Raw genomic sequence first — 18683 nt, forward strand, 5'->3', positions numbered from 1 at the left:
TTATAAAATTTGCGTTTTTTTCTAAACATGATGTTTAAAATATAATAGTTCATTTGTCTTTTCGTAAATTAAATAAATTCTAGAGTTTCATACAGCTGTGCAAAATTCATCGAAGAATCTCTCTAACTTATGAAGAAAAGTGTACCTATAACATCAAATGCAGCCATTAGAAAGTGAAAAAAATGATGAAATTTCGCACCTAAAATAATTCATTTTGTTATGTTTTCGAACTTACACTGCAATGGGTGTAATCCTCAATCCGTCATGGTGATGCTGCCAAAGTTTGATAAATTTATTTGTAAAAGTATAGACAGTGGAAATTAAAATGTCCTGTGATGCCTCTCGTGCTCCAAGTCGGCCCGTTTGATGTCCTACCCAGCTTAAGTCTTCAGAAGAAACTAAGAGAAAAGTAAAAAGTATAGCAACGCATGAAATATAAATAACGTAATTCCTCGATGATAACTACACAAAATATTATTGATTATAAGTATGACAGTAGTTGCCATAATGAATATAACTCTAAAACGATAGAAACGGTAGAAATACGAGAAGGCGAAAATACAAGAAATCAGGGACAAGATGGACGCTAGAAATGAAAAGACAACTTGGGTAGAAGATGAAGGACTACTGAAAAAAATTGGAAACGACGAAGAAACAAGAGAAACTGAAGTTGTTACGTGGTCCCAGTTGATACGTCAAAGACTGGAAAAGGTAGTTATGAGCATACAACGGAAAAGCGACGAGGAAGTGAGTATTCGGTGTTTTTTCTGCCAAGTTAAGAAACGCTGAAAATCAAATACAGCGCAAGGGCGATAAATTTTACGGGGTGGTCATCTATGTGTGGTTAACAGTCTCGTAACTGTAACAGTTAACGGCGGCGAAGCCTGCCCGGCTCGTGCCCAGCGGCCGGTAGCTGGTAGCTCCAGCTGGCTGGAGGCGCAGCCTCTTCTGCCGCTGGACAGGGTGGGGAGGCGCGCCTCCCTGGACGCCGGCGCGTGCGACGGGCCGGCCGGCCGGCAGTGCCGCTGGGGCAGGCGCCACGGCAACACGTGCTGCAGACGTCGCAGGAGAGCCCGTGCGTCGCGTTGCCGAGTGCCGCAGGTGCCACACGGAGACTTCTATGCGTGGTTAGAACACGAACTCTCGTACAGCGTCATATACGTTTCAATCATACGGGATCATCAACATGACATCCACTTATTGATACTGATAATCGGATTACAGATTCCTGCTTCAGCGAACTGTGGATATCATTTGGCTTAACTCCTTTTCACTCCAAAATGATGTGATGAGACCAACAAACGAAGAATTTATTGACATTCGTGGTGAAAAGAACTTTTTACGTATGATCTGAAAACTAGAAACCATGCAAATAATAACTTCTACGGAACGCTTGCACTGTGTCAGTACTCAGCACTCAAAAATATATGATTGACATGAGAAAGTACAGACTTCCACAGCTTGCTCAGTATCCGTTATATGAGTTGTTCATGACGTGCTTTACTGTAATGTCGCTGCAAGAGTACTTGTTAACAAAATCAATCGTTGTCCGCCATAGTAACTGATCAGCGACCAGTCTGAACCGAATTTGTAGTCTAGCCGACAACACCGCACCACAAATATCTGAACTGTATCGCGGACATTCCGCCACTTACTGTCACATTTCATGTGTATTAGTGGCCAGAGCAGTCAGCGAAATCATTTTAAGGTAAGTGTTCATTTATGACACAAGTTTCTCATTTCATCTGTATTGTACAGTATTTACACTTTAGTATCGTTTTTCTTACGTTATTGCAGTTACTTTTAAACAAACGTCGTTTACAACGCACAGATGCCCTACTTGCTCAATGAACCTTTAAAATCTCTCTGTAAAACACAGAATAAAGTTAAGTCTCCAGTGTGTGGAAAACTACGAAAATATTTTTGGTACTAAAAAAGAGATTAAAAATTAGATTAACAGTTAAATAAGGTTACAATAAAAAAGTAACTTATATTAGAATGAAAACTACGGACGAAATATTAATATGAAAAATTACGGTCTCCTGATCACGGATCTTTTTAGTCAAAAACTGCTGAAGAACTGTAAATTAGACACACTTCTTGCACGAATCCATAGAGAACTACATCATCTTAATTAGCAATAAGTGCTACATTTCACGCAACTACACATAGCAAGTTACTCACCGGTACAAAAATTATACATCTCCTTCTGTTGCCTATACCAAGAACTCTCACTTAAGAGTCGTGCTGTTTACCCCTGTCAAACCACTACAGCAGGAATTGATACTCCACTGAATACGTATTAGAATTAAAATAATATAAATTAAGTGTGCAATCCACACCTTTAAGTGAATTTACCGACGAATGCACTTTTTCTTTTTGGCTTTCAGATAAGGTTGTTCAGGTGCATCTCTCTGAAGGGAAGCACTTCTAATAATGTGAAAGTAGACGAAAGAATCGTTATTATGACAATCGTTAAAGAGTCTCACTAAATTCTGAGAATAAAAAGTCAATAATGCATCAGGAAGGTATCTCAAGTAAAATGATTTTACACTTAGATGGTTGGGAAGGAACGTAAGTAAAGCGTACGAATATAAGGAAAAGTACCTCAACGGAAAAATAACTTCAGACATTTACATAGAAAGCACCTCCACAAATTTATACTCGTTCCTTTCTCCCTCAAGACGGAGAAGAAACATCGGAACCTGCACCAATTATTATATGACAAGAAATCTTAGTAGTACTGAGAACTTACTGGGGCTGTTGTCTGTGTTTTACATTTCGGTGACCTTTCTGAATTATAAAAAAAAAGGAAAATTCGCAGTATGTATTTGCCGCATTTAAAGGTATGTTAAGCAGTGTCTGGCATAAGCTATTCGATAATAATACGAAGCAAGTACATATTCGGTCATAAATCCTGGAGCGAAATTTTCGGTACACTCAGTCATACAAGGATAAGAAGTTATCAAAACTGTCTCTCTGTGTCACTGTTTGTACTATTGCGTTATGTAGTCGAGTGCATGGTTGGTCTCACATTATTTTATTGTAGCATATCACGAACATTTTTACTTTTAAATTGTCCAAAATAGATTTATTTGTCTGTGTACTAGTCGTACATGTGTAACATTATCAACCAAACATTGTAAAGGGGAAAAGGGGGGGGGCTTAGGAGATGACGTCTGTACAGTACCATTTTCTGGTTTAAAGGAGTTCATGATGTTGTTTCGATTCATTTAAGTATATGGACATCCAGCGTCAAAATGAGTAAAATTCTTTTAGGTATTTATTTACGAACTCAGTTTTCCATATTGCCTGTCCAGAGTCAAAATGAGTAAAATTCTTTTAGGTATTTATTTACGAACTCAGTTTTCCATATTGCCTGTCCAGAGTCAAAATTGTTTGGGATATGTACCAGCAGGATTCTTCATATATTATGCTCGTTATATCTACGTACTCTTAATATTATACAGCGTGGTCAGAAACAGTCTGAAGAGCTTGTTAGTGATTTGCAGGGTACGTATTTCTGAGAAATAATTGTTACGAAAAGCGCTCGATTTTTGCGCCGTTTCTGAGCTAATTAGAATTGAAGTTTGCGCTCGCAAATTCAAGTGCTCCGCTAGAAACGGTGTTTCCAAATGTGTTCGAGGTTTGGTTTCCTAAAAACGAACAAGAGAGCACTTAAAAACTGGATTTAAGATGGTAGTGAGGATCGTATCCGAACCAAAGCCAGAGCAGATTCGTGTGCTGTTGTATGCGCTGGGAGAACAATTGACACATGTTGTATCAGGCGGGCCGTTTTAATCTGCGCACGCTGCGGCTGATTGACTAACTTCAGTGTTAATTAACTCGGAAACGGTGCAACGTAGGGACTTTTTTCCATAATAATTATTTCCCATCACAGCGTACACTGCAACACGCTCTCAAGCTTTTCAGACTGTTTGCGACACTCCTGCATAGCTTACCAAATGTTAAATTCATATGAATGACTCCTGTTGGTAGTCAGAGATACTGGACTGCACGAAATTCTCACGTTCTTATCAAATGGCGTATACTGAACTGGGGCAGTCTGAAAAGTTCACTGGTCCATCGAACAGCGAGATTGTAACCACACTCCTGATAGCAATCGACACACAGCACTGGACGACCTTAATGGGCACACTGGCAGTTTATGCTCATTTTATGTGTCGAGAGCATATCCATACTGTAATAATCTCCACGCAAAGTCCTTGGGAGGAAGTCAGAAACCAAAATTTCTGAGATCAGCATAGGATTTACGATAACATCAAATACCCAGGAAACGTTTCAGATTCAAATGGTTCAAAAATGGCTCCAATCACTATGAGACTTAACATCTGAGGACATCAGTCCCATAGACTTAGAACTACTTAAACCTAGCTAACCTAAGAACATCACACACATCCATGCCCGAGGCGGGATTCGAACCTGCGACCGTAACAGCACCGCGGTTCTGGACTGACGCGCCTAGAACCGCTCGGTCACAGCTGCCGGCGCAACCTTTTCTGGCAGGCAACTGAAAACTGCTATTGCTATCACAAACGGAAGGAATGAAGGTGTATTAAAGTGTTTTAGTCACCGAGACGAAGCACAAGCTCGTATTAGACAAGAATGAATAATGAATAGCCCGTGTATTTTTCAGAACTACTCTGACTGTTTCTGTCTTACACGATTTAGAGAAAGCACGTAAAGCTAGAGTTTGTATGGACAGGCTGGGACTGGGGTAGTGACACATAGCCTAACCTCTGAGCTACCTTTCTAGGTCCTGTGCATATCTCCCCAAAAATAACCATACAAATGGGCTTACTTTCTACAGAAGCTGCATCCATATACCCTATAACTGAAGTCAAGTAGCCCACAAAGCGTTGATGGGAATGTCCTAGTAGATGTGACTTTCTTCTATTCTCTTCCGACCTGCTGGCGAAATGTCAGATGTGTTACTGACTCTTGCGGAACACTTTCACCAATATTTGTATTTGAGTTAGATACGGAATGAAAGGAAGAGAGAAGATGAAACCCATTGCTGGCAGGTGGCCTTCTGCTGTCTAATAAGATTCACGGATCAATTACTTTCGCATTCCAATCATATGGAAACGTTCTACAAAGAATTTCCCTTCAATGAAAAAGCAAAATAAAGTGCAATTTCTTACTACGAAGTTTGATTAGCAATACAGATGATTACAATTGCCACCAAGGAGGTTTATATAGTGAGAGGAGTCAGAATTTTTGATTCTCTGAATGATTCACGTCTTATCTGAGAGAGGGTTTCCAAAACTTCATGTTGCACGACGCAAATAAGATAATGATGTAATGATGTAAACAGTTGTTTGAAAACATGATTTGTGTTCGTTCTTCACACTTCCTGTTCACACAAGCGCTTGTTGCAAACTAGCAGGTCGATATTTAAGCCTCTCACTTGAGAGCCGACAGCGTGTTATACTATGAGCGACTGATATGTTATCATCTTCCAGAAATATTCTTGATAAATATTGCGAAGTGCCACTATTAAGTCTCAGTTGTTGGAGAAGCCGAATTCATAACATTTTACTATATATTCGTGGTCATTTCTACGCTTGTTTGTCTGAATCGAGCATGGTAGCCATACAGTAATTCTATAATTGCCTCATGAGCGTCGTTCGACAGGCAGCTCATGAGCTTCACACTGAAATCAAAAGCATCCTGCAGGCAAGCATTACCATGTAATAATCCTGTGCCTCTTCATTCACTACTCTTATATAAACAATGTCGTGTGGTTGTTCATGTTGGTCATCCACCAATATTTTTTGAATGTTATTCGTCTTATCACTAACACATCAATCTGTTTTAGTCACATTTTCATATTTTTGCTGCTACATCGAGGTGTCTGCTATTTACAAATTTTGCGATCATCAGCTCTACGCACTACACTACAGCATTAATCCCGAGCATCCGGCAAAACATTTTCTTAATCCATAATCAGGTAGCTAGTCAATCTCACAAGCCCAGCTCACATCGAACAAATATCATTGTGAGACGCTCTGCACCTCTCTTTCTCTTCATCATTTATTTAACTTTCTGCGTGTTATCACTGTTCCTAACATGCCTCCTTGCATTGGCCGCCTCTCTGTATCATAAATGCTGTGTAATCTGTAAGATAACAGTTGGTATTGCAGTACGCTGTATGTATACTGGAGTTTTAGAGGAAAATGTACACATTTACCTGGATAGCAAAATTAAACTATTGGAACAGTTCTATATTGTTGTATTTAATATTACCATTTTAAGCTTCAGGACATATAGGGTACAGTAAATTGGATAGTAGAGCTGTAGGTAATCCATTATTAGATTTCTTATTTCTCTGTGGCTTCAGGTAACAAGAATTTCGCCTTACAGGTAATATCTTTACAGATGCACTGCGATTGCCCAGAATTCTAATAACGAAGAGATAGTAGGAAGATTAATCATTTCTTGGAAGGATTCTGGGACAACGCAGTGCATCAATAAAATAAATTGCGTACAAGACGCCAGTGCGAACAGTTGTAGGGTATTATTCTAGTGTTTGCAATACTCATCAAGCAGGCATGACAACTGAGAAACGCTTTGCTGGGTTCGTAACAGGCCGCTACAGACCATGCGAAGGAGGATCAGATATGGTCAGTGTACTTACATGGAAATCCTCGGAAGAATGTCGATTTAATTCTCGTCAAAGTCTTTTGGCTAAATGCAGGGAACCTACATTCAAAAATAAAAATGCAGCGTGATTATTATGCTGGCACAATAGTGTATCTACCGAAGAAATGAAATAAGATACGGGGGATGAGGGCGTACAGAGGTAGGTGGATAGTAATTTTCCTTCAATCAATATGCGAAAGGAATGTGAAAGATAATCTGTAAAATTGCTACGAAGTTCCCGCCGCCATGCACTGCCCAATGGCTTGCGGATAATATATGTGCATGCAGAAATTAACACTCTCTCCCAAAGGAGAGTAATAGCAAAACAGCAGTCTAGAGAAACCTGCCTAAGATGAGGCTAAACGAATCTACAACAGAGTGAATGAATCCGCTACATACAACTACCAACAATTATTCATTCGCATCTTTTAATGAAGGCAATGTAACCTACTTGCATTTACGAGTGCGGCCTCCTTCTGATAGTGGACACGGTGTGGATAAAACGTGCACAAGTGTGTTAGCGAAGTTGGACACAGAAATGGACTGAATATACAAGCATGTAAGTGTTTGTACATTTTACTCGGCTTTCATAGTGCAGAGTAGCGTTTTCGAAGTGAACGGCATCACAATTTATTCGGACTTTATGAAATGCAAGGTGTAGGAACGCATCATAGATATGAAACTTTTGCAAACGAATTCACCCTTAGAGGTTTGTATGTCACAAGATAAGGGAGAGTAAGTACCAGTCAACGAAGTGGTGAGAAATCGCGAAGAATAGTAGCATTTGCGTAACTTCTTCCCGTTGTTAGTGTTGCCGATTGAAACCTTCCTTGTTAATGGAGCGGTCAATTAACAAGAAATAAAGATTGGAATTTTTTACTGAGGAATGTCGTTTCTTTGTAGCACCTGTTGCACAGATATCACTTCCGAACGCCATACAGTAAAACGAATTATCAAAGGCGTTTATTAACAAGGCGTAAGGTGACACTTAGATAGCCTGACCGCTGCACCGAAGCTGCCAAATAAATTGGGAAGACCAGTACGCTCACTTCAAAATGGTTCAAATGGCTCTGAGCACTATGGGACTTTACATCCGAGACCATCAGTTCCCTAGAACGTAGAACTACATAAACCTAACCAACCTAAGGACATCACACACATCCATGCCCGACGCAGGATTCGAACTTGCGACCGTAGCAGTCGCGCTGTTCCGGAGTGAAGCACCAATCTAAATTGTGCAATATCTGGTGATTTCCTACGTAATGTTCTACCGACGTTACTACAAGATGTTTCACTGCATGACAGAATGGCGATGTACTTCCCACATGATGGGCGTCCGGCACATAGCTCACGTGCAGTTTAAGCGGTATTGAATAGCATATTTAATGACAGTTGGATTGGTCGTCGAAGAACCATACCATGGCCCACACGTTCACCCGATCTGACGTCCCCGGATTTCTTCCTGCGGGGAAAGTTGAAGGATACTTGCTATCGTGATCCACCGACAACGCCTGACAACATGCGTCAGCTCATTGTCAATGCATGTGCGAACATTATGGCCACATCGGCCGGCCGTTCACTTCATTCTGGGAGTGATCTGCAGAAAATGAAGTGTGTACTCGAAGGAAGTAAATTTTTTGTACAGACATGTTTTTATCATACTAACGTGTAAGGACATGAAACACAAGAGTATTAAGAGCTGAAATCCCCTCCCCCTCTCCACCCATGGGAATCTTCACACCTCATTACTACTTCTCATTCATTACTGCTTCTCATTCATGAATGATTTATATGTATCATTGACCGTAAACAATAGAAATATTGTTCTATGAAAACGATTGTTAATTTAAGAAGGTTTTGACATTTTTTGTTTATTTTTATATCAAATCGCAGACTCGTCTTAAACGAAGAATCGTGAATATATTGCACACTTTTAAGTGTACACACACTTGACAACTGTACTCATGGCACAAGAGATGCAAACTGCCATTTATTTTATTAAGTTGAACAATCTGACCTCATAATTTTATTTAAAAATATAATACTTCATCTAATACATCCTCTTATACTGGTACCTGTCTGTTCTCTTGCTGTTATTTTAAAGTGGAATGATAACTAACCAATTAACGAAATAAATTTTAAATCAATCTCATCCCTTTCATGCTTCTTACGTTCTATCTCCTCACATTATTTTGTTTGTATTTGATACGACTCGTTTAACATTAATTAGAATAATATTTATAATATTAATTAAACAAAACCGAAAAAAGTAGTACATCTTTTTCTTGGATTTGACACAGGGACTTTTCTTTATTTGTTGAGGTTTTCTATTCGCGCGAAGTGTTGCCAGATGAGGAAATTCCTTCATACCTTTTATTCACACAACCACACTTCAACTATACCCCTGAAATTTGACAGATTAAAACTATTGTTGTACCCCTAGTGTTGTGATTCTGTATCTGAACAGAGACCAAATCACGACCTAACAGTGTTTCTGGAAGCGCTCTAGAAAAGAGTTGTTATCATCCATGTGTACCAAACTTATGACGTCAACGAAGAAATAAATCAGTTTCAATTTTTTTTTTTTTGTAGTTCTGACGGCAATATAATAACATAGCATTAAAGTCCTAGGGCTATGAGAAACATCTAACGCCTTCGTCAGGTGTACACGCTGAGAGCGCCGCTGCGAAATTCGTCAAGCTGCTGTTGGGAAAGCAAGACAGTGTACAAACTGGCGATTCAGTGTGATGCTGAGAGACATTATAAAGTAATTTTGTAGGCCTTTGAAAATCTTGTGAAACTCTTACTGGAAATAAGGTTAACAAGACCATCACACACTAACGGCAGTGTAACGCCCATAATGATTGTCTTAGTTAAGTGTTTCCTTTTATAGGGTTATTTCAGGTTTAAATGCTATAAAATTTTATACTCTTCACAGCCATTTCAACTTTGGCAAAGCTCGTCGTTACTGTAGAAATTTGCCTCTAAGGAACACATCTGACTATTACGCCTTAGTAACTTCTACCTTTCCATTAGCTAATATATCAAACTGAAATACCTAGAGATTAGGTTAGGTAATTGAATAAATGACATATAGTTAGTCATTTATTGTTTCCAGTAGACGAACTATATCAGAGCCACTGATATAGTAGTCAGATGATTACTACCACAAACCTTATTTAGTGTATGGATACATATACACCACATAGAAATCAAAGTCATACATGACAAACACTAACCTACGTAAAATCGAGTAAGAATAAGCTTGAAAAGATTTTTGTATCTCGGAACGTGGACATATTGACAGAAATATTGATAAACATTTATAACGTTCAATTACAGTTGGATAACATTAATAAGCAGCAGTTTTTTTATTATAACAGAGCATCTACGACTTTGGTCTTACATTGCTAGGTACGCGATGTTTCCGGGTTAGTGATCGCATTAAGGCTCTTTTGACATCCTTAGTCCCTTAAAGATAGAACAAACACAATGCGTCAAAACTAGGGCTGTTGCTAAAATATCAATATATCGAAAGTACTTCCGAAAAGTATCGATATACACAGAAGCAAACAGGCAGAATACGATGTTGCGGTCGGCAACGCCTATATAAGACAACAAGTGTCTGGCGTATTTGTTAGATTGGTTGCTGTTGCTGCAATGTCAGGGTATCGAGATTTAAGTGAGTTTGAAAGTGGCGCTATAGTCGGCGCGCGAGCGATAGGACACACCGTCTCCCAGGCAGCAATGAAGTGGGGATTTTCCCGTATGACCATGCCACGAGTGTATCGTGAATACCAGAAATCCGGTAAAACATCAAGTCTCCGACATCGCTGAGGCCCGAAAAAGGTCCTGCAAGAACATGAACAATGACGATTGAATAGAAACGTTCAACGTGACAGACGTGCAATCCTTCCGCAAATTGCTGCACATTTCAATGATGGACCAACAACAAGTTTCAACGTGCGAACGATTTATCGAAACATCATCGATATGGGCTCTCGGAGCCGAAGGTCCACTCATGTACCCTTCATCACTGCACGACACAAAGCTTTACTTCTCGCCTGGGCACGTAAACTCCGACATTGGGCTGTTGATGTCGGACGAGTCTCGTTTCAAAATGTATCGAGAGGATGGACGTGTACGGGTACGGAGACAACCTCATGAATCCATGGACCTTGCATGTCAGCAGCGGAATGTTCAAGCTGGTGGAGGCTCTGTAATGAAGTGTGGAATGTGTAGATGGAGTGATACGGAACCCCTGATACGTCTTGATACAACTCTGACATGAGACGTACATAAGCATCCTCTCTGACCACCTGCTCCATTCACGTCCATTGTGCTTTCCGACGGGCAATTCCAGCAAGACAATGCGATACCTCATGCGTCCAAAACTGCTCAAGAGTAGCTGCAGCAACACTCTTCTGAGTTTCAACACGTCCACCGGTCACCAAACTCCGCAGACATGAACATTGTTGGGCATGTCTGGGATGCCTTGGAACGTGCTGTTCAGAAGAGATCTCCACCCCCTCGTACTCTTTCGAATTCATTGACAGCCCTGCAGCACTACTTCAGACATTAGTCGAGTCCATGCCACACACACACACACACACACACACACACACGCACACACACACACACACACACACACACACATATATATATATATATATATATATATATATATATATATATATATATATATATATACAAATAAAACAGAAAGAAACTTCCACAGGGGAAAAATATATTAAAAACAAAGATTCCAAGACTTACCAAGCGGGAAAGCGCCGGCAGACAGGCACATGAACAAAACACACAAACACACACACAGAATTCGAGCTTTCGCAACTGGCAGTTGCTTCGTCAGGAAGGAAGGAAGGAGAGGGAAAAATGAAAGGGTGTGGGTTTTAAGGGAGAGGGTAAGGAGTCATTCCAATCCCGGGAGCGGAAAGACTTCCCTTAGGGGAAAGAAAAGGACAGGTGTACACTCGCACACACACACACATATCCATCCGCACATACACAGACACAAGCAGACATATTTAAAGGCAAAGAGTTAAGGGCAGAGATGTCAGTCGAGGCGGAAGTACAGAGGCAAAGAAGTTGTTGAAAGACAGGTGAGGTATGAGCGGCGGCAACTTGAAATTAGCGGAGGTTGAGGCCTGGCGGATATCGAGAAGAGAGGATATACTGAAGGGCGAGTTCCCATCTCCGGAGTTCGGATAGGTTGGTGTTGGTGGGAAGTATCCAGATAACTCGGACGGTGTAACACTGTGCCAAGATGTGCTGGCCGTGCATCAAGGCATGTTTAGCCACAGGGTGATCCTCATTACCAACAAACACTGTCTGCCTGTGTCCATTCATGCGAATGGACAGTTTGTTGCTGGTCATTCCCACATAGAAAGCATCACAGTGCAGGCAGGTCAGTTGGTAAATCACGTGGGTGCTTTCACATGTGGCTCTCCCTTTGATTGTGTACACCTTCCGGGTTACAGGACTGGAGTAGGTGGTGGTGGGAGGGTGCATAGGACAGGTTTTACACCGGGGGCGGTTGCAAGGGTAGGAGCCAGAGGGTAGGGGAGGTGGTTTGGGGATTTCATAGGGATGAACCAAGAGGTTACGTAGGTTAGGTGGACGGCGGAAAGACACTCTTGGTGGAGTGGGGAGGATTTCATGAAGGATGGATCTCATTTCGGGGCAGGATTTTAGGAAGTCGTATCCCTGCTGGAGAGCCACATTCAGAGTCTGATCCAGTCCCGGGAAGTATTCTGTTACAAGTGGGGCACTTTTGGGGTTCTTCTGTGAGAGGTTCTGGGTTTGAGGGGATGAGGAAGTGGCTCTGGTTATCTGCTTCTGTACCAGGTTGGGAGGGTAGTTGCGGGATGCGAAAGCTGTTTTCAGGTTGTTGGTGTAATGGTCGAGGGATTCAGGACTGGAGCAGATTCGTTTGCCACGAAGGCCTAGGCTGTAGGGAAGGGACCGTTTGATATGGAATGGGTGGCAGCTGTCATAATGGAGGTACTGTTGCTTGTTGGTGGGTTTGATGTGGACGGATGTGTGCAGCTGGCCATTGGACAGATGGAGGTCAACATCTAGGAAAGTGGCATGGGATTTGGAGTAGGACCAGGTGAATCTGATGGAACCAAAGGAGTTGAGGTTGGAGAGGAAATTCTGGAGTTGTTCTTCACTGTGAGTCCAGATCATGAAGATGTCATCAATAAATCTGTACCAAACTTTGGGTTGGCAGGCTTGGGTAACCAAGAAGGCTTCCTCTAAGCGACCCATAAATAGGTTGGCATACGAGGGGGCCATCCTGGTACCCATGGCTGTTCCCTTTAATTGTTGGTATGTCTGGCCTTCAAAAGTGAAGAAGTTGTGGGTCAGGATGAAGCTGGCTAAGGTGACGAGGAAAGAGGTTTTAGGTAGGGTGGCAGGTGATCGGCGTGAAAGGAAGTGCTCCATTGCAGCGAGGCCCTGGACGTGCGGGATATTTGTGTATAGGGAAGTGGCATCAATGGTTACCAGGATGGTTTCTGGGGGTAACAGACTGGGTACGGATTCCAGGCGTTCGAGAAAGTGGTTGGTGTCTTTGATGAAGGATGGGAGACTGCATGTAATGGGTTGAAGGTGTTGATCTACGTAGGCAGAGATACGTTCTGTGGGGGCTTGGTAACCAGCTACAATGGGGCGGCCAGGATGTTTGGGTTTGTGAATTTTAGGAAGTAGGTAGAAGGTAGGAGTGCGAGGTGACGGTGGGGTGAGGAGTTTGATGGAGTCAGGTGAAAGGTTTTGTAGGGGGCCTAAGGTTCTGAGGATTCCTTGAAGCTCTGCCTGGACATCAGGAATGGGATTACTTCGGCAAACTTTGTATGTAGAGTTGTCTGAAAGCTGACGCAGTCCCTCAGCCACATACTCCCGACGATCAAGTACCACAGTCGTGGAACCCTTGTCAGCCGGAAGAATGATGATGGATCAGTCAGCTTTCAGATCACGGATAGCCTGGGATTCGGCTGTGGTGATGTTGGGAGTAGGATTAAGGTTTTTCAAGAAAGATTGAGAGGCAAGGCTGGAAGTGAGAAATTCCTGGAAGGTTTGGAGAGGGTGATTTTGAGGAAGAGGAGGTGGGTCCCGCTGTGATGGAGGACGGAACTGTTGCAGGCAGGGTTCAATTTGGATAGTGTCTTGGGGAGTTGGATCATTAGGAGTGGGATCAGGATTGTTTTTCTTCGTGGCAAAGTGATATTTCCAGCAGAGACTACGAGTGTAGGACAGTAAATCCTTGACAAGGGCAGTTTGGTTGAACCTGGGAGTGGGGCTGAAGGTGAGGCCTTTGGATAGGACAGAGGTTTCGGATTGGGAGAGGGGTTTGGAGGAAAGGTTAACTACTGAATTGGGGTGTTGTGGTTCCAGATTGTGTTGACTAGAATTTTGAGGTGTTGGGGGGAGTGGAGCTGGAAGTGGGAGATTGAGTGGATGGGAGAGACTGGGTCTGTGTGCAATGAGAGGAGGTTGAGGTTTGTTGGAAAGGTTGTGGAGGGTGAGTGAGTTGCCTTTCCGGAGGTGGGAAACCAGGAGATTGGATAGTTTTTTGAGGTGGAGGGTGGCATGTTGTTCTAATTTGCGGTTGGCCTGTAGGAGGATGCTATGTACAGCCGCTGTGGATGTGGGAGAGGAAAGATTGAGGACTTTGATTTGGGATAGGAGTTGACGGGTGTGTTCATTGGCCGAGTCGATGTATAGGTGAAGGATTAGGCGGGTGAGGGCTATGGATTGTGCTGTTTGGAACTGGTATAAGGACTGATGGAAAGAAGGATTGCAGCCAGAGATGGGAACTTTAAGTGTGAGGCCTTTGGGAGTAATGCCAAATGTCAGACAAGCCTGAGTAAATAAAATATGGGAGCGTAATCTGGCTAGGGTGAAGGCATGTTTGCGGAGGGAATGTAAATAAAATTTAATGGGGTCGTTGTAGGGATGTTGTGAGGTTGACATGGTATTGGTAGGTGGAAAGGGTAATATGAGGTTAAAGTGAAAGTAAAGAGAGATTTATATAGGGAGAGATAAAGGTGTGAAAAAAGTCGAAAAAGTGTTGGTTTGAGATGAGCTATGTTGATCATGTGCTGAACTTAGGTTGGTGAACAACAATGGGTGCAAAGGTTGGGTAGTTATGTTGTCTCCAGATCACGTTAAAGGGTGGGGAAATTCAAGAAAATTTCGAGAAATTCAAGAAAATTTCGACAAAAAAATTTTTTGGAAAAAAGTTTCGAAAAAATAATTTGCGAAAAAATAAAATTCGAAAAAAATTTTCGAATAAAATCTCGAAGAGTATGTGTGTAAATGTATTCAAAGGACTGGTTATGTATTGGCAGGGTATGATAATGAGGCTAACAATTGTTTGATGAAGAAATAATAACGTGTAAACCTGTAGGAAGCTGCTAGAAAATGATCGGTTTTGTGGGAAAAACGGGAATGGAAATAAAACGAAAGTTGTTGGAAAAAAAAAAAACTGAGATGGTTGTGTAATGGGTGAAAGGAATTGAAGCTGTGAAATAGTATTCACGAGTTTACACGAAATGTTTGTAAACTTGGAACAATGGATTTTATAGCAGCGGTTATGTTGAAAGCGTTGAAAATTTTAGGTTATGGTTTGGAAGTAAATTACGTATTATTGAGTATAATTGGGCAGGATAAAATGTATGGTAGATTACGGAAAAATGGAAGATGAATACAAAGTGGAACTTCTTGTACAAACGAAAAGAGAATGTAAGACGATAGAGAAGATTTCGAAATGCAACAGAGACAATAACAAACGTAATTGTTGGGTTCAAATTAATGACGATGTAAATAAAACAGAAAGAAACTTCCACAGGGGAAAAATATATTAAAAACAAAGATTCCAAGACTTACCAAGCGGGAAAGCGCCGGCAGACAGGCACATGAACAAAACACACAAACACACACACAGAATTCGAGCTTTCGCAACTGGCAGTTGCTTCGTCAGGAAGGAAGGAGGGAGAGGGAAAAATGAAAGGGTGTGGGTTTTAAGGGAGAGGGTAAGGAGTCATTCCAATCCCGGGAGCGGAAAGACTTCCCTTAGGGGAAAGAAAAGGACAGGTGTACACTCGCACACACACACACATATCCATCCGCACATACACAGACACAAGCAGACATATTTAAAGGCAAAGAGTTAAGGGCAGAGATGTCAGTCGAGGCGGAAGTACAGAGGCAAAGAAGTTGTTGAAAGACAGGTGAGGTATGAGCGGCGGCAACTTGAAATTAGCGGAGGTTGAGGCCTGGCGGATATCGAGAAGAGAGGATATACTGAAGGGCGAGTTCCCATCTCCGGAGTTCGGATAGGTTGGTGTTGGTGGGAAGTATCCAGATAACTCGGACGGTGTAACACTGTGCCAAGATGTGCTGGCCGTGCATCAAGGCATGTTTAGCCACAGGGTGATCCTCATTACCAACAAACACTGTCTGCCTGTGTCCATTCATGCGAATGGACAGTTTGTTGCTGGTCATTCCCACATAGAAAGCATCACAGTGCAGGCAGGTCAGTTGGTAAATCACGTGGGTGCTTTCACATGTGGCTCTCCCTTTGATTGTGTACACCTTCCGGGTTACAGGACTGGAGTAGTTGGTGGTGGGAGGGTGCATAGGACAGGTTTTACACCGGGGGCGGTTGCAAGGGTAGGAGCCAGAGGGTAGGGGAGGTGGTTTGGGGATTTCATAGGGATGAACCAAGAGGTTACGTAGGTTAGGTGGACGGCGGAAAGACACTCTTGGTGGAGTGGGGAGGATTTCATGAAGGATGGATCTCATTTCGGGGCAGGATTTTAGGAAGTCGTATCCCTGCTGGAGAGCCACATTCAGAGTCTGATCCAGTCCCGGGAAGTATTCTGTTACAAGTGGGGCACTTTTGGGGTTCTTCTGTGAGAGGTTCTGGGTTTGAGGGGATGAGGAAGTGGCTCTGGTTATCTGCTTCTGTACCAGGTTGGGAGGGTAGTTGCGGGATGCGAAAGCTGTTTTCAGGTTGTTGGTGTAATGGTCGAGGGATTCAGGACTGGAGCAGATTCGTTTGCCACGAAGGCCTAGGCTGTAGGGAAGGGACCGTTTGATATGGAATGGGTGGCAGCTGTCATAATGGAGGTACTGTTGCTTGTTGGTGGGTTTGATGTGGACGGATGTGTGCAGCTGGCCATTGGACAGATGGAGGTCAACATCTAGGAAAGTGGCATGGGATTTGGAGTAGGACCAGGTGAATCTGATGGAACCAAAGGAGTTGAGGTTGGAGAGGAAATTCTGGAGTTGTTCTTCACTGTGAGTCCAGATCATGAAGATGTCATCAATAAATCTGTACCAAACTTTGGGTTGGCAGGCTTGGGTAACCAAGAAGGCTTCCTCTAAGCGACCCATAAATAGGTTGGCATACGAGGGGGCCATCCTGGTACCCATGGCTGTTCCCTTTAATTGTTGGTATGTCTGGCCTTCAAAAGTGAAGAAGTTGTGGGTCAGGATGAAGCTGGCTAAGGTGACGAGGAAAGACACCAACCACTTTCTCGAACGCCTGGAATCCGTACCCAGTCTGTTACCCCCAGAAACCATCCTGGTAACCATTGATGCCACTTCCCTATACACAAATATCCCGCACGTCCAGGGCCTCGCTGCAATGGAGCACTTCCTTTCACGCCGATCACCTGCCACCCTACCTAAAACCTCTTTCCTCGTCACCTTAGCCAGCTTCATCCTGACCCACAACTTCTTCACTTTTGAAGGCCAGACATACCAACAATTAAAGGGAACAGCCATGGGTACCAGGATGGCCCCCTCGTATGCCAACCTATTTATGGGTCGCTTAGAGGAAGCCTTCTTGGTTACCCAAGCCTGCCAACCCAAAGTTTGGTACAGATTTATTGATGACATCTTCATGATCTGGACTCACAGTGAAGAACAACTCCAGAATTTCCTCTCCAACCTCAACTCCTTTGGTTCCATCAGATTCACCTGGTCCTACTCCAAATCCCATGCCACTTTCCTAGATGTTGACCTCCATCTGTCCAATGGCCAGCTGCACACATCCGTCCACATCAAACCCGCCAACAAGCAACAGTACCTCCATTATGACAGCTGCCACCCATTCCATATCAAACGGTCCCTTCCCTACAGCCTAGGCCTTCGTGGCAAACGAATCTGCTCCAGTCCTGAATCCCTCGACCATTACACCAACAACCTGAAAACAGCTTTCGCATCCCGCAACTACCCTCCCAACCTGGTACAGAAGCAGATAACCAGAGCCACTTCCTCATCCCCTCAAACCCAGAACCTCTCACAGAAGAACCCCAAAAGTGCCCCACTTGTAACAGAATACTTCCCGGGACTGGATCAGACTCTGAATGTGGCTCTCCAGCAGGGATACGACTTCCTAAAATCCTGCCCCGAAATGAGATCCATCCTTCATGAAATCCTCCCCACTCCACCAAGAGTGTCTTTCCGCCGTCCACCTAACCTACGTAACCTCTTGGTTCATCCCTATGAAATCCCCAAACCACCTCCCCTACCCTCTGGCTCCTACCCTTGCAACCGCCCCCGGTGTAAAACCTGTCCTATGCACCCTCCCACCACCACCTACTCCAGTCCTGTAACCCGGAAGGTGTACACAATCAAAGGGAGAGCCACATGTGAAAGCACCCACGTGATTTACCAACTGACCTGCCTGCACTGTGATGCTTTCTATGTGGGAATGACCAGCAACAAACTGTCCATTCGCATGAATGGACACAGGCAGACAGTGTTTGTTGGTAATGAGGATCACCCTGTGGCTAAACATGCCTTGATGCACGGCCAGCACATCTTGGCACAGTGTTACACCGTCCGAGTTATCTGGATACTTCCCACCAACACCAACCTATCCGAACTCCGGAGATGGGAACTCGCCCTTCAGTATATCCTCTCTTCTCGATATCCGCCAGGCCTCAACCTCCGCTAATTTCAAGTTGCCGCCGCTCATACCTCAC

General features: G+C 43.1%; 1 protein-coding gene across 1 annotated transcript in view; it reads left to right on the forward strand.

Moving 5' to 3' along the window:
* The first annotated feature begins 1033 nt into the window (after window positions 1–1033).
* Window positions 1034–18683, forward strand: part of LOC126284990 (helix-loop-helix protein delilah-like) — a 49403-nt gene continuing 31753 nt past the window's right edge. The window contains exon 1 of the mRNA XM_049984284.1: window positions 1034–1708. The gene's annotated coding sequence lies outside the window, so the exon portion shown is untranslated. The remainder of the gene's footprint in view (window positions 1709–18683) is intronic.

This window comes from Schistocerca gregaria, chromosome 1 (genome assembly GCF_023897955.1).
Source record: "Schistocerca gregaria isolate iqSchGreg1 chromosome 1, iqSchGreg1.2, whole genome shotgun sequence".
Taxonomy (NCBI): domain Eukaryota; kingdom Metazoa; phylum Arthropoda; class Insecta; order Orthoptera; family Acrididae; genus Schistocerca; species Schistocerca gregaria.